The sequence below is a fragment of the Amia ocellicauda genome, chromosome 19 (genome assembly GCF_036373705.1).
Source record: "Amia ocellicauda isolate fAmiCal2 chromosome 19, fAmiCal2.hap1, whole genome shotgun sequence".
NCBI lineage: Eukaryota > Metazoa > Chordata > Actinopteri > Amiiformes > Amiidae > Amia > Amia ocellicauda.
In genome coordinates this window covers 7,713,479-7,726,178 of record NC_089868.1, presented here as the reverse complement: position 1 = coordinate 7,726,178, position 12,700 = coordinate 7,713,479, and the positions used below count along the sequence as shown (strand labels likewise).

Sequence of the window (12,700 nt, the reverse complement as noted above, 5' to 3'; positions counted from 1 at the left end):
AAAAATACAAAGGTTTTGGTCCTTTAATGGACATTTAAAATCCTGTTCTGTCGGGAAATTAGGTCCATCTGCTCCTATCTTAATGTTTCTATGTTTCCCACAGCTATGATTAAAAATGGGGGCTTGAACGTGGAAAACGTAGTACAAACTTATCATACACGTTAATAACCTCCCGCGAACCCCCCGCCGCCAGAATGTTTTTTTATTATTATTTTTTTACCGAAAAAAGCCAAAATCAGGAATAATTAAATGCAAAATTTCAAAATAATAAAACTGATTTCATCTACCCCTATATATCTGATTGAGTTTGTTTACACCAACCTTACAGAAAACGGCTAAAAACTGAATCACACTTTGCGGTACGATTGTAACTGGGGTGCCGTAAGGAGTTATGAAATGAGCCAGAGGAGAGAAGAATTGACTGAATTACACTGAAACCTATACTTTTCTTAACAGATCCATGTGTGGGAGAAGGAAAGGCCCTGCTTTTGTATTAAAGTTCCCTTTTCCCATTCGCTGAGACATGCAGTGAGCTTGGGATTATTAATTTGCTAGGACGACCTCTTTCACTTTCATTCCCGGTAGGGCAAATCCCACCCCGAGTCACATTGAAAATTAACATCTTTGCTAGTAACATTTAGCAAGCCATTTGGGTGTTTTCATAATTTAACGTCATTTCAGACACTCCACCCCAAATGTAAGAAATACACAAGGCATAATCATAAACTGTAGATAGAAAGTCTAAAATTGTGTCCCTAGTGATTATTTTCAGGAACTTCAAGCTGCTGTTAGCCAATATTTACTTGCCCTTGGTTCCTCTGCTGTTTCAAGCTCAATGAGCACGAGAGTGTTTGAGCTTGCGAGTGGGGTGACAGCAGAGTGACTCATTAAGACACAAATATAAATGTAGACAATGACGCCCCCCCACCCTGCCACAGCAATAGATTTTTGATAACTCATTCTGGGATCAGGACCGGTGGGTAATAAAACAAATTCAAGACAGTGAGAGGGAACTGTTTATTGCACTTGTTTCTTCTCAGTAATGCAAATGTAATGATCTGACTAGTTAAATTATTTTTTAATGAAAACCCAAAACCAAAAGGGACTCAAAAGTAGCTCTCCAATCAGGACCCAGAGAATACTTGAATCTGTGTCCAGGATTACTGAAGCAGCCTGTGAAACTTGACAACTACAGTTAGGGTGGATCTGAAGTCAGCCAGGGTTTAATACGGTAGCTCCAGGTAAAAGGTGACGCCCTTTTTGTGCTATCTGCACTGTGATCTTGAGGTGTGAAAAGAGGCAGAAGTTTCAGAGGACATCCCCCACCCCACACACATATTTCTCTGACATCTGCACAGGATAAATGGGTTATGGTGAGCTGAGCTGAACTGATTGACAAATGAAAACTGCCACATAGGGGTGAAACAATTTGTTGCTAAATAAGAAACCACACTACTAGGAATCAAATCAAACAAACATCTGTACACAAAAGATGTCAAGGTCAGAAAAGGAACAAAAAGCCAACACGGGAAGCTGGAAGCACACAAACCTAAACAAAAGAAAACCGCTTTTGCTATTCTTGCATGACTACACGTTTCAGATTTTGAGCCTCTGTTACTGTATAGCCCTGCAATGTTGAACGGAGATACTGTTTGTGTCTGCTCCTTCTTGTGCTTGGTGCTGTGCTGAACACATATTGCCTCTATGCTCATTTTAACAAACAGTGCTCTGTACATTCAGTTAGGAGCTTGATAATACAAAGATCTTAAAGACAGTGGCAGAAAGAATTAGGCACCTGCATATAAAATAAAATAAGTTACTATTAAGAAAAGCCTAACTTCTATGTAGATCAGTTTTGAAAGTAATTCAGAATTAAATTAGACTTTGAATGTGATCAAATTAGGTATTTAAATCGGCAGCAAAATAATCAGAGGTCTGTAGTATTCATATTAGGCTTTGACAGCTGCTTTTCAGCTTCACTTGCAAGTAAATCTTAAAGAGCTGGAACTGGATCCACAACAATCAACTTAAAATCTATTCCTTGTTCATATAAGCCTGCTTTTTAGAGACTGCTTTAGCATATCTTTGAGAAAAAGTGAGCTTTGTAAACTTCATTGTGAGGAGTTCAGCTGATGTCAGATGCAGCCTTTCCACACAGGGCGAGCGGCTGGGGTGATGTCATCACTGTAAACACGAAAGACTGTGACCCAAGACACTGTGCTTCCTCAGGAAGTCCAGCTTCTGCTAAAACACCATGAGAATGAGTGTAACATGAGCTAGCCTTCCCCTCCCCATCTGAAAGCAATCAATTAAACAAAAAATAATTACATAAAAACTATAACCATAGGCATGCATTATTCCACACAAAGTTCAGCTTCAGCAATAACTCTTGTTAGCTAAAAGTCAACAATAAGAGCATGTGAACAGCCCAATGGGTGCTATAATGGCAATGGGTGACTGCTTGTTAACACCAAACAGCAACAGAAGGTGTCTTGTGCTAAGAAAGGTTTATTCACTTGAGAAAAAGGTGAATGAGAACCTTTATGTGACCTACACTTTGAAAACATATAGTGCAGCAAAGATTTTAGCCCAGATATGAACCTCAGCTGCAAATACATCACAAGATAGTGTTTTGAGTCATCAAATATAAATTTGCTGAAGTCCATCCACAGATTTGAACGCTGCAATGGGACAAACATGCAAGGCTGGGTGTACAAAGTCCACGTGGAAAAACTTTACTCGCTACCAGAATGCATTTGGCTAAAGGCCACAATGGATGGCAGAACAGCGAAAGTCTGACATTTTCTGGGACGAGTCAAAATTTAACCTCCAAGGCTCTGATGGTCCTCAGTATGTTCAAAGGAAAAGCAAACTATTTCACATTCCCCCAGAAATTAGCATAGGCTAGGTGGCCCGTTACAAAATGTGCCAGGGAATAGTTTTCTTTTTTTTTTGTTCATGATATTGTTTGGCTTCAAGTCAGATTGTTGACTGAATAGCAACGTGGGGAAACCCTAGATTTTACTGGGGTCTCCCTAGTGGCCACTGTGAGGTTTCCTGATAGTCAAATGATCTGGGATGTATTTTTTTTTTTTTAAATGTGCGTTTACTATGCACTTACCACTGCTACATGATTGCTGTTGTGCTTTTGCTTTAAATGGCCTCAATCACCCAGGCACTAAGGCAACCCAGAGTGATGATACATCTAACTTACATCCAAGTATACTAATTCTGCAGTTGAACAGGAAGTACATTTAATAATACCCTGATATGGTATCATGGATGCAATCTCCAAACAGACCAACAGAGTTTTTCTGGTGACAGGAAGAGAAACACTACAGTGACTCAGCTATTTTCATAGGAGAGAAGGCCTTGCGCAAGCAGCTCCAGCTGTTGTCATCAGTTGACATGCATGGTTTCAGATAACCAAACTAATTATTTTATTTTATGCTGTGGTATTCTTGAAATCTAATGGGCATTAAGCTCATTAAATCTGTACCAAACATTGAAACTGCACTAGCAAGAGTTGGCAGGGCAGAAATTACTGACATGCAAAACACCCTCCTACTTTATCAACATCATGAAGACTGAATCACAGCCCCTTTTAAGTAGTATAGAACAACTAGGGCAGAATGTGGAGCTGGAGAGACTGTTGCTACATAATACACTATTCCATTTTCAAGTAATTTGATGATATGCCACACAATTGGTTACTCCTAAAAGACACATTTAGTGTAAATGGTTTAAGTGGGACATGCCTTAGCAAACATAACATTTTGACCAGAGCATTTTCTTCAGTTGTGACAGATGTTAAGCCACAGTGCCTTTTGCACATCATCATCACACAGAGGAAGTGTGGGGGAGATTGTCAAGCTTTGTTCAACTTCACTGAACTCACTTCATTTAAGAGAGCTCTGCTGTATCAGGTACTTATCCACACTGGACCAAAAACCAAACAAAAATAAAGATATCAAGCAATTGGCTACAGTTTCCCTTCCATTTCCATTACTTGCCACAAAAAATAAGTTTAGATCTGTAAGAAACCAGTTACAATCTAGTACTACTGAGAAAAATAAAAAATAAAACTAGAAACGCTCATCCTGAGAGTACTTGATACAGAAAGCAATTCACCCCTCGGTATATTGTTAATTAATAACCTATGAAGAGCTGTTCACACGGTTCTGAGCAAGAAACCATTTATTTAACAAGTTGAGAGCAGAATAAATAAGTTCCGTTTGCCAAATCAGTCTGGCAGCTTCGAACTTCAACACAGGGGATTTCCGCAAAACAAGGTCTGAGGAGAGCAGACCACTCAAAATTAAGACTGAAAGCAATTCAATTAAGGGTAAAATGAGCCACGATTCCTAACCACAGTTGGGAATGGATAGGAAAAAGAGAGAGGGGAGGGGAGTCCTGAGAAACCCTAGAAAAAATAAAAAAACATCCAAAAAAACAAACACTGAAATGAAGGAGAACTAGAAATATGTTTAATTTAGTTATTCCTCTCAAACCAGTGTTTATTTCACACACGTCCGATGGAATCCTACACACAATGAATCTACGCTCAACAGCTGGACTCGGTCCCCTGGGAGTTCTGGGTGGAAGAACGAGGTACTGGCCGAAAAGAATGCCTCTCTTCAAGAAAGCTCAGAATCCTGAAAAGCTTAGGAGATGCCAAACAGGGGACATTGTTTTGACTGGACTGATCTTGCCCCCTCCTGGATAAGTTCCAGTTCCAAATTCGGTGTTGAAAGCCACTGAGGTTGCAAAAAGCTTCCCTTCAAAAAGATATTTCAGGTTTGAAATTTGCAATATAATGAGGAGGGGGATGGTGACTGAACCTATATCCCATTAAAAGGCAGGAAAGGGTGTTGCGTTGTAATCTGATATTCCACATCTATGCAAATCTGCAGCTTGGGATTTTTTGTGTTATTTTATTGTGCGATTTGTAAATAAATTGTCATTCACTGAACTTCTGCCATCTGCTTCGGTTACATGGCTTGGTAGTGTGTCCCACACCCCACCACCATGTTACAAGAAGTGCTTCCTATTTTCAGTAATGAAAGTACCTCTTCTTTATTTCCACTTGTAACCTTGGTGGCAATTTACATAATTTTTTCTTAAGTGAAGGGTTTTGAACAAAGTATCCTGAGCTAGTTAGGGGAAAAGCTGTGATGTTTAACAATGATGTTATGCTAGGGTGAGTAATACAACTAACTACTGGTCCTTCATGCATTGTTGAGATAGAATTAGTCCTCTGGGTTTACTTTCAGGATTTTGACTTCTTGTGTCACATCCCCTCATAACCTTGTGTTCAAGGCTAGAGGGAAGCCATTTCTCTATTCCTTTGAAACAGGGAATCACTGTAGTAATTGATTTCTGTAACACAGTGAATATGATGTAAATTTGGTACTGTAGAGAATTGTATGACTTCAGTATGAATTACACTTCACTGCACAGCCTGGTTTCTTAGCCTTTTCTGATCTTATCACTTTGCCACCTCATGGAAATGAGGACTGATGGATAAACAGCGATTCTAATTGTTTTTGCAGTGCATGTTCAGTACCACCCACTTTTCTCATGTAAATTCCTGCAACCTGCATGTAGTTTGAATGCACTGATTGATTTAAAACTTATTTTCCATTCATGTTTTAGATTACTTACATTTTTTTTATATAATATATATATATATACACATATATATATATATATATATATATATATATGTATATGTATACACACATATACATACATATATATATATATATATATATATATATATATATATATATATATATATATATATATACACACACGACCTAAAATTTGATTACCATAAAACCAAATAAACACCTCCATACTGATGAGATCCTATAGTTCTCCACTAGGCATGTGTACGACTGACTATGTGGGTACAAAATCAGGCTCACCATCCAAAGACTGAGCTTGCTCAAAATCTACATGGCAAGGTAATTATGGGTGCTGTGGAAATAATGTGCTATGACAGGACAGACTTTTTTTTTTTTTTTTTTTTTCCCCAAATCAGCCCACCTCAGAGAAGCGAATCGTTATGATTTCTTAACAATACAAATAACTTTGTATGACTTATTTTACTCTCACTGGTGACTCGGTCTGTCAGATTAACCCAAGTGATTCACTGGGGGGTTTTCATTTCCATTGTCTGCCTGGTTGACTACTGTAGCTCATGACGACTCAATTGCTGTGACAGTCACAGAGGAACCAGGAACCAGCAGTGCAGCATGCTTTTACAGTCCACCCTGTAAATCTATTAACCCTAAAGCTAGATTAAACACTGATGCATTTCCCCACGTCTCTCCATCTTCCTGAAGAGTAGTCCTTTACCATTCTGAGCACACGTTAGATCCTAAACCATCCCAATGCCATATCAGAGGACTGAAGGAAAAGTAAGCTGGAGCACATTTCCAAACCGACTTGCTAACTACAAAGAGAAAAGTTCAAGTTGAGTCTTAAGTGGAAAATTAAATGACTTCTGCTGGCTCCCCACCACCCACACCTAAACACCCACACATCTTTAGAATCGAGTCAACCTTCAAAACAAAAGACTGACAAACCTGTCCTCAAATGGCACACCACCCATCTTTTTGCTAGACACACAAGCTGAGATAGAGAAGCAGTGACTGTGCAGAGTGCGCATGTCCAATTTCCAGAGAACAGCACTGAGCTCAGATAAGTTCATTAAACCGCTCCATCCTGTTTTGATTCTTTTAAGCAGCTATTCTGAGATTCACGTGTTGCTTTTTTACATTTGCGGTTTCATTTGGGTTCCAGCTACCCTCATGTCAGAATTGTTTTTGTCTTTATTCAGTGAACAGATCAATAAAGAAAAAATAAAAAATAAAATAAAAGGCCTACATACATGGGGAGTTTCCAGTATTTCAGCACTGAGGTCTTACTGCTCTTTCCATTGAAAACTTTTTGAGTTCGAAGCAAGAGGTTCCAGGAGTTCGAGTCAATGCGTGAGTCACTTTTTCTACAACATGGATAGACTGATATACCAGAATTAATCAAAAACAACATTGGGATCTTTTTTATTTTTGTTTCACAAGCGGTGTGCATGCGATACTGCCGGCATATTCCAAAAGCTCTTGCCTGAAACCAAAATAATGTAACCTCGAAAGTCTGAACTATAGAAGTTTGTTATTTATAGTATTAATGCATGCCAGCTTTGGAAATGTTAAAAGAGGCCACCGATTTAGGCTAACCGACTATTGATTTAGTTGAATTCCTTTCGTGGTGTATTTTACATATTATACAAAAGTTGTTTTTTAAAGGCTAGTACACTTCAGTGTTTGATCGACTGGTCACTGTCAGTGTTAATGAAATTCTATGGTGATGACCTGTAAGCCAATTCACATGCCACAAAATGCTGCTTTCACACTAGATAGTTGAACCTGCGGCAACGCCAGGTCGAAAATCAAGCACTTTCACATTGTAATTTTCAACCTGAGACGAAACTCTGATGCTGGAGGGGAACTCACCCCTGCTAGAGAACAAGAATGAGATTTCCAACCCCAGAGGAAGTGTTCACCTTGAAAAACTTTCATATGAATCATAACCGGTGGATTGAAGTACAAGGCCAATGTGAACACAAGCAGGGCTGAAATCAGGGGAGAGTCACCCCAGGGCCACTCCAGGTGTACACAGGATTAGATGGTGTAGAGTTAAAACAGCTAAAGCCAAGTGTGCAATACCCTGGTTCAAAACAGCAGGCCAAGAAAGCATCATGGTAACAGCAACCTGACCACTGCCTGAGAAAAAAACTGTGCAGAAAAGAAACCAGTAAACTTTCAGAAAGTTTGCAGCTGTCATTAACCCCATTAAATACATTGTACAGAGCTCTTCTGCCATGTATGCACTGTCCCTGTATTGGCGATAAGAATGCATGCTTTGAAAAGCAGTTTCATAGGTTAAGCTTCAGCTCAAGGGCACTGCACAATGTTATGATAAGACTGCTCTCTCTTCACCACATTCAAAGGCAATGCAAGGTACTACTAGGAACAAGCAGCTTGTGTAAGCATAACGTCCAACTCTCCTATGGGACAGATTAAATTTGTAAGGCCTTTGTTAAATTAAATCAAACTGGTGAGGGTTTTTTCCACTCATAAAAATGTTAATTCTAAACACACAAACAACAACAACAACAAAAAAGTATTTGCCTTGCATGTGTAGACTTATCTTCATTCCACAGATCTTCTATTTTAAAATAAGAGAAACAAATATAGGCTATATTGGATATCATCATAGTTCATTTCTCTTGATGTAACAAGCCCCAAACTATTTACTTTCTTGTTTTTGGTTTTCGTTTTGTAATCAGAGTTTCACAGTGAGTAATGTCTGCAAATGGTGTCTCCCAGTCAACACCCATGCTAATCTGTTTGTTTTAATTCCTGGTGCCTGGTTCCTTATGAGATCAGGCAAACAATCAGGTTTCCAAAGACAAAAAAGATGAGGGTGGGAGGGACTTGATTGGGATGAAAGCACTTTTGCACTTGCGATCTTCTGACCTCTTAACCAAAGGCTTTTATTATGCCCTGGGTGCACAATTGAGTGTCTGGGGTGGGGTGGGGGGGTTACCCTCAAAGCAGCCATTTAAAATGGCATGGCCAAGACACAGACTTTGGTTCTCAAAATCACAAAAACAGACCTTTCATGGAACTGAGCAACTTCACAGGGAGGAGAAATTACAGTAAAACCTTACAGCTCAAAGTTGCCATTATCTTCCTCTCGCTTTTTCTTTGTATCGAGTCACAGCGGTGAGGTCTGTACGAGATGAGAGGGAATTGATGACGTCTCTGCCAGTAGTGTGGAATTCACATTAAATGCTTTCAAAATAGCTTCAACTAACAAGCTATCAGAAGGTAAATTCTGGTCTGGTAGACATGCAGTTTTCATTACAGGATTATGGTTATTATGGTTAAAGATGCACAAGACTTCAAAAGTTACAGCAAAAATGATTTAAAACTTTACAGGTCTCACATTTAGAAAGACGACTGAGGAAGCTAGGACTGCTTATTCTTCTTTATTCTGACCTAACTGGCTTAATGATATTAGTGCATCCCTGCTGACTCACAGACTGCAAACCTGTCAGATCATGACGGAGCTTCTGGGATGGCTACTGTGGAAGGTAAGAAAATCCCCACAGAATGCTGAAAAGCTACAACAGAAAGGGTGGAAGAAGAATGCACAGAGCAATCATTGCTCCAGCAAATGCCAAGCTGTATAAATGGGTAAAATGTAAAAATGTGACACATGGTAACTATAAGTCACCTTGGATAAGGGTGTCTAAGAAAGCGGGTAATAATAATAAAAATAATAATAATAATAATAATAATAATATAGCCCCATGTTATGTAATAGTATCTGTATAACTAGGGGTGGCTAGTGAATCAACTTAGTTCATTTGCAAATATTGAAGTTCCACAGAAATGTTAACATAAATGCAATATTTGCTATTATGACCGTTTTAAAGGGATACTTCCTGATAAAACAATGCAATACTGACTGAATTCTTGTCCATAACAGTATTTCACATTCACTTTCATACTATAATACATACTATATAATATAGTATAAAACAAAAAGCACATTTTAACATATCAATGGAAAACGTTGGATTCTGAAATTGTATGTAATAAACATAATAGTTGTGATCATATTAATAATACAATACTCAAAGCATGCAGGCACTATGCAATGAAAGAGATAGGGAAATACAATAAAGTACGACAAATTAAATAGTTTAATAGTTAGCTACTCTAAAGATGCTGAGTGGGTATAGAAAAACATTACCAACCAGTCAAGTGGGTGATGACGACTGGATTAAAATATGGAGCAATATTATGTGATCAATAATTCATGTATAAGTTTTCCCCACACCCGACCCACCTCTCCTGTTATGCAGTATCTCACATGGCTTTGCCAAACAGGCTTTTCCAACCGCCGCTATGCTTCCATTAGTGACACTAAGTCAGCAACAACCATAACAGGGAGTGGAACCAACCACAAAAACCCCACTTCAAAGCCTGATGGCCATATTAAAACAAGTGCGGCCACAACAAAACAAAACCAAAACCTCATTGCAGCAGGACAGGAAACCCAGTCTTGTCCAACTGTGACTGAGATAATAGTATTTTCACTGAGAGTAACTGCAGAGTTTAAAAAAAAAATATATATATATATAAATATATATAAAATCGTGCTTTTCTCACTCGGCACAGTCATTACAGGCGGAATGTCAGTTCATTTAGTTTTTAATTACGTCTTACTTTAGCTGTGACTAGAAAGAGTACGAAAGAGAAAGAGAAAGAGAAAGTGTGTTAGACATTAAGTGTGCCTTCTCGGTGGATAGTTAAAAATGTTACTTAAGAACAGTTACAAAGAATACAACATGAAAAATGACCTGATTCAGAAGCGATCAACCAGTCTCTTGTGCTCAGCCTGCCCATCAATCTCAACTGTGGTACTTTCAGGGATCGTCATAGTGTCAAAGTGATTGCTTTGCAAAAACTGGGCTTTACGTCTTCATTCACACAATCTCATAGTTCAAACCCTTGTGATAACCATGGAAGCTTTCTACAGTAATTAAGATGAAGTACAATGGTATAGGCAGGGGAGTCAACTTGCAGATCACAAATTGCATGAAAAGGTAATGCATTTGAATGCTTACACAGGTGCAGGCCTAATTAAATTAATGTATGAACAAACTGTTGCTACATAGGAGAATAAAAATGCTTTTAAATGTGGGAACACAAATGACAAGCTTACAGTTACTGGAATAAACAATATGTGGGATATGGTGTGCCTTGTGTTTTTAATGGAAACAGGGTGTATTAATAGCCTAGTTTTCTTGGGGGGAAATTCCTGTTGTATGTGCAAAATATTGGTTTTGGTATTTTACCAATAGGCATAGAAACTGAATTTACATAAAAAACAAGCTTCCCACCATCCTCAATTAATGTGTATATATATATTTAATATATATGGAATTTATACACAGTTTTTCAATGTAGGCCTACACGTTACACATCAGATCTGTACAACTCTATATAGAACAGTCTAATTTAATACATTATTATATCAGGATAATCAGCTCAATCAGGATATATCAGTTTAATTATATGTAGCAAGATTCATCGATGACTAACTGTATTTTAGAACATTTTCTTGTTGAAATAGTTAGTTAATTGTTGGACAATATTATTGATTACATATTAATAACCGATTGCACGCATTGTTTTATGATGAAACCGCTGAGCAGTTATTCCCGAACATGTGGGAATTTAAACTTTTTTTGATATAAAAAGGGCAATTAAACTGTGACCATTAAGTTCATGTCAAAAAATGATGCATTCTCAAGGAGATTACAGCTGAAAGGTATAAAATGAAGACCCTCTATGCCCCTACTTATTAACACCTCCTTTATAATGAGGAAATGGAGAAAGGGGAAACACATTAATATCTATTCTTAGTGCATGCTCCCACTTCTTTCAATGCCATTTTATCGGGATATGAGGCTTTTGGAGATAAGGCTTAGATTCCTCTCCGAGACATTTAACTCCAAGATCAAAACACTGACGGGTAATTGACAACATCTTCAAAGTGTCCAAACGTTGAGCAATGATGTTGATTTTCCACTCCATGACAAACATAATAGTGTGAAATTACACAGCACGATCAAAAGTTAAAACAATGCACCTTAAAGAGGGAAAATTTCTTGAAGTATTTGCATATAGCCATGACGACATCCAGTTAGTATCGAAAATAATTCAGTATACACTGATAGAGCTCATCAATGTATAGACGCAGAGGGACAGCGAAAGTGCGGGCACTAAACCCGAGTTAGAAATGGAGAAAAAGAACTGAGGGATTCCTTTATACATCTCAACCACTTTACTTTTATTCAAAATACTGATCTGTCTTTTCCTCTAAATAAAGCTTGCCAAACACCGCTGAGTTACCAATCCCTCTGGGCTGTCCTTTATCTTGATGATTTCAGGCTTTCAGCACTGATTCGCTCTTAAATAACCCAACACGACATCCGAGTCACAGTTTTGGACCGAAAGCACACATGCTACATTGTAAATTCCCATCCAGTGTGTTAATACGGGGATGATCGTGTGGCCATAGGATACATTTAGGAGTTATTAAACTTTTGCCTGATTGGAGACTACAAACACCATGCCATCACTTAAATACTAGTCAATGACCATTATCCACAAAGCCAAACACAGCAACTTCACACAGAAAATGAGGCCTGATAGTTGCACGGCACTAATCATACATGCAGAAACTATGTTAAGTTATGTGGTAATAACCTACTATGGTACCCCACCCAGTTGTTTTCTTAATCTGTAAAGATATGCGTTTACGACCTATGAAAACCAACATAACTCCAGAAATAACTTATTTCAGAGTATGCAAATCAGCCTCTCTCTCTCCTCTTCTCTTGCCACCAACCCAAACCAGCGACGACGCGGAATCATTTACCCAACGCGAGAAGCGTTCCTTCACGTACAGCACTCAAATTGAACCCGCTAGAAGCCCGAGGCCTACAACGTAAATGCAGCGAAAGCAAAACATTTTTGTTCCTTTCACACGAAGGACGTACAAAATACACATTGAAACAAGCCTGCTAAGCAAAAAAAACGAAAGAGAAATA

The 12,700-nt window shown here is 38.4% G+C and overlaps 1 protein-coding gene across 2 annotated transcripts in view; it reads right to left on the bottom strand.

The window, feature by feature from the left end:
- The window catches only part of LOC136714848 (roquin-1), a 61,698-nt gene that overhangs the window by 48,074 nt on the left and 924 nt on the right, over window positions 1–12,700 (bottom strand). The gene's annotated exons all lie outside the window — the stretch shown is intronic.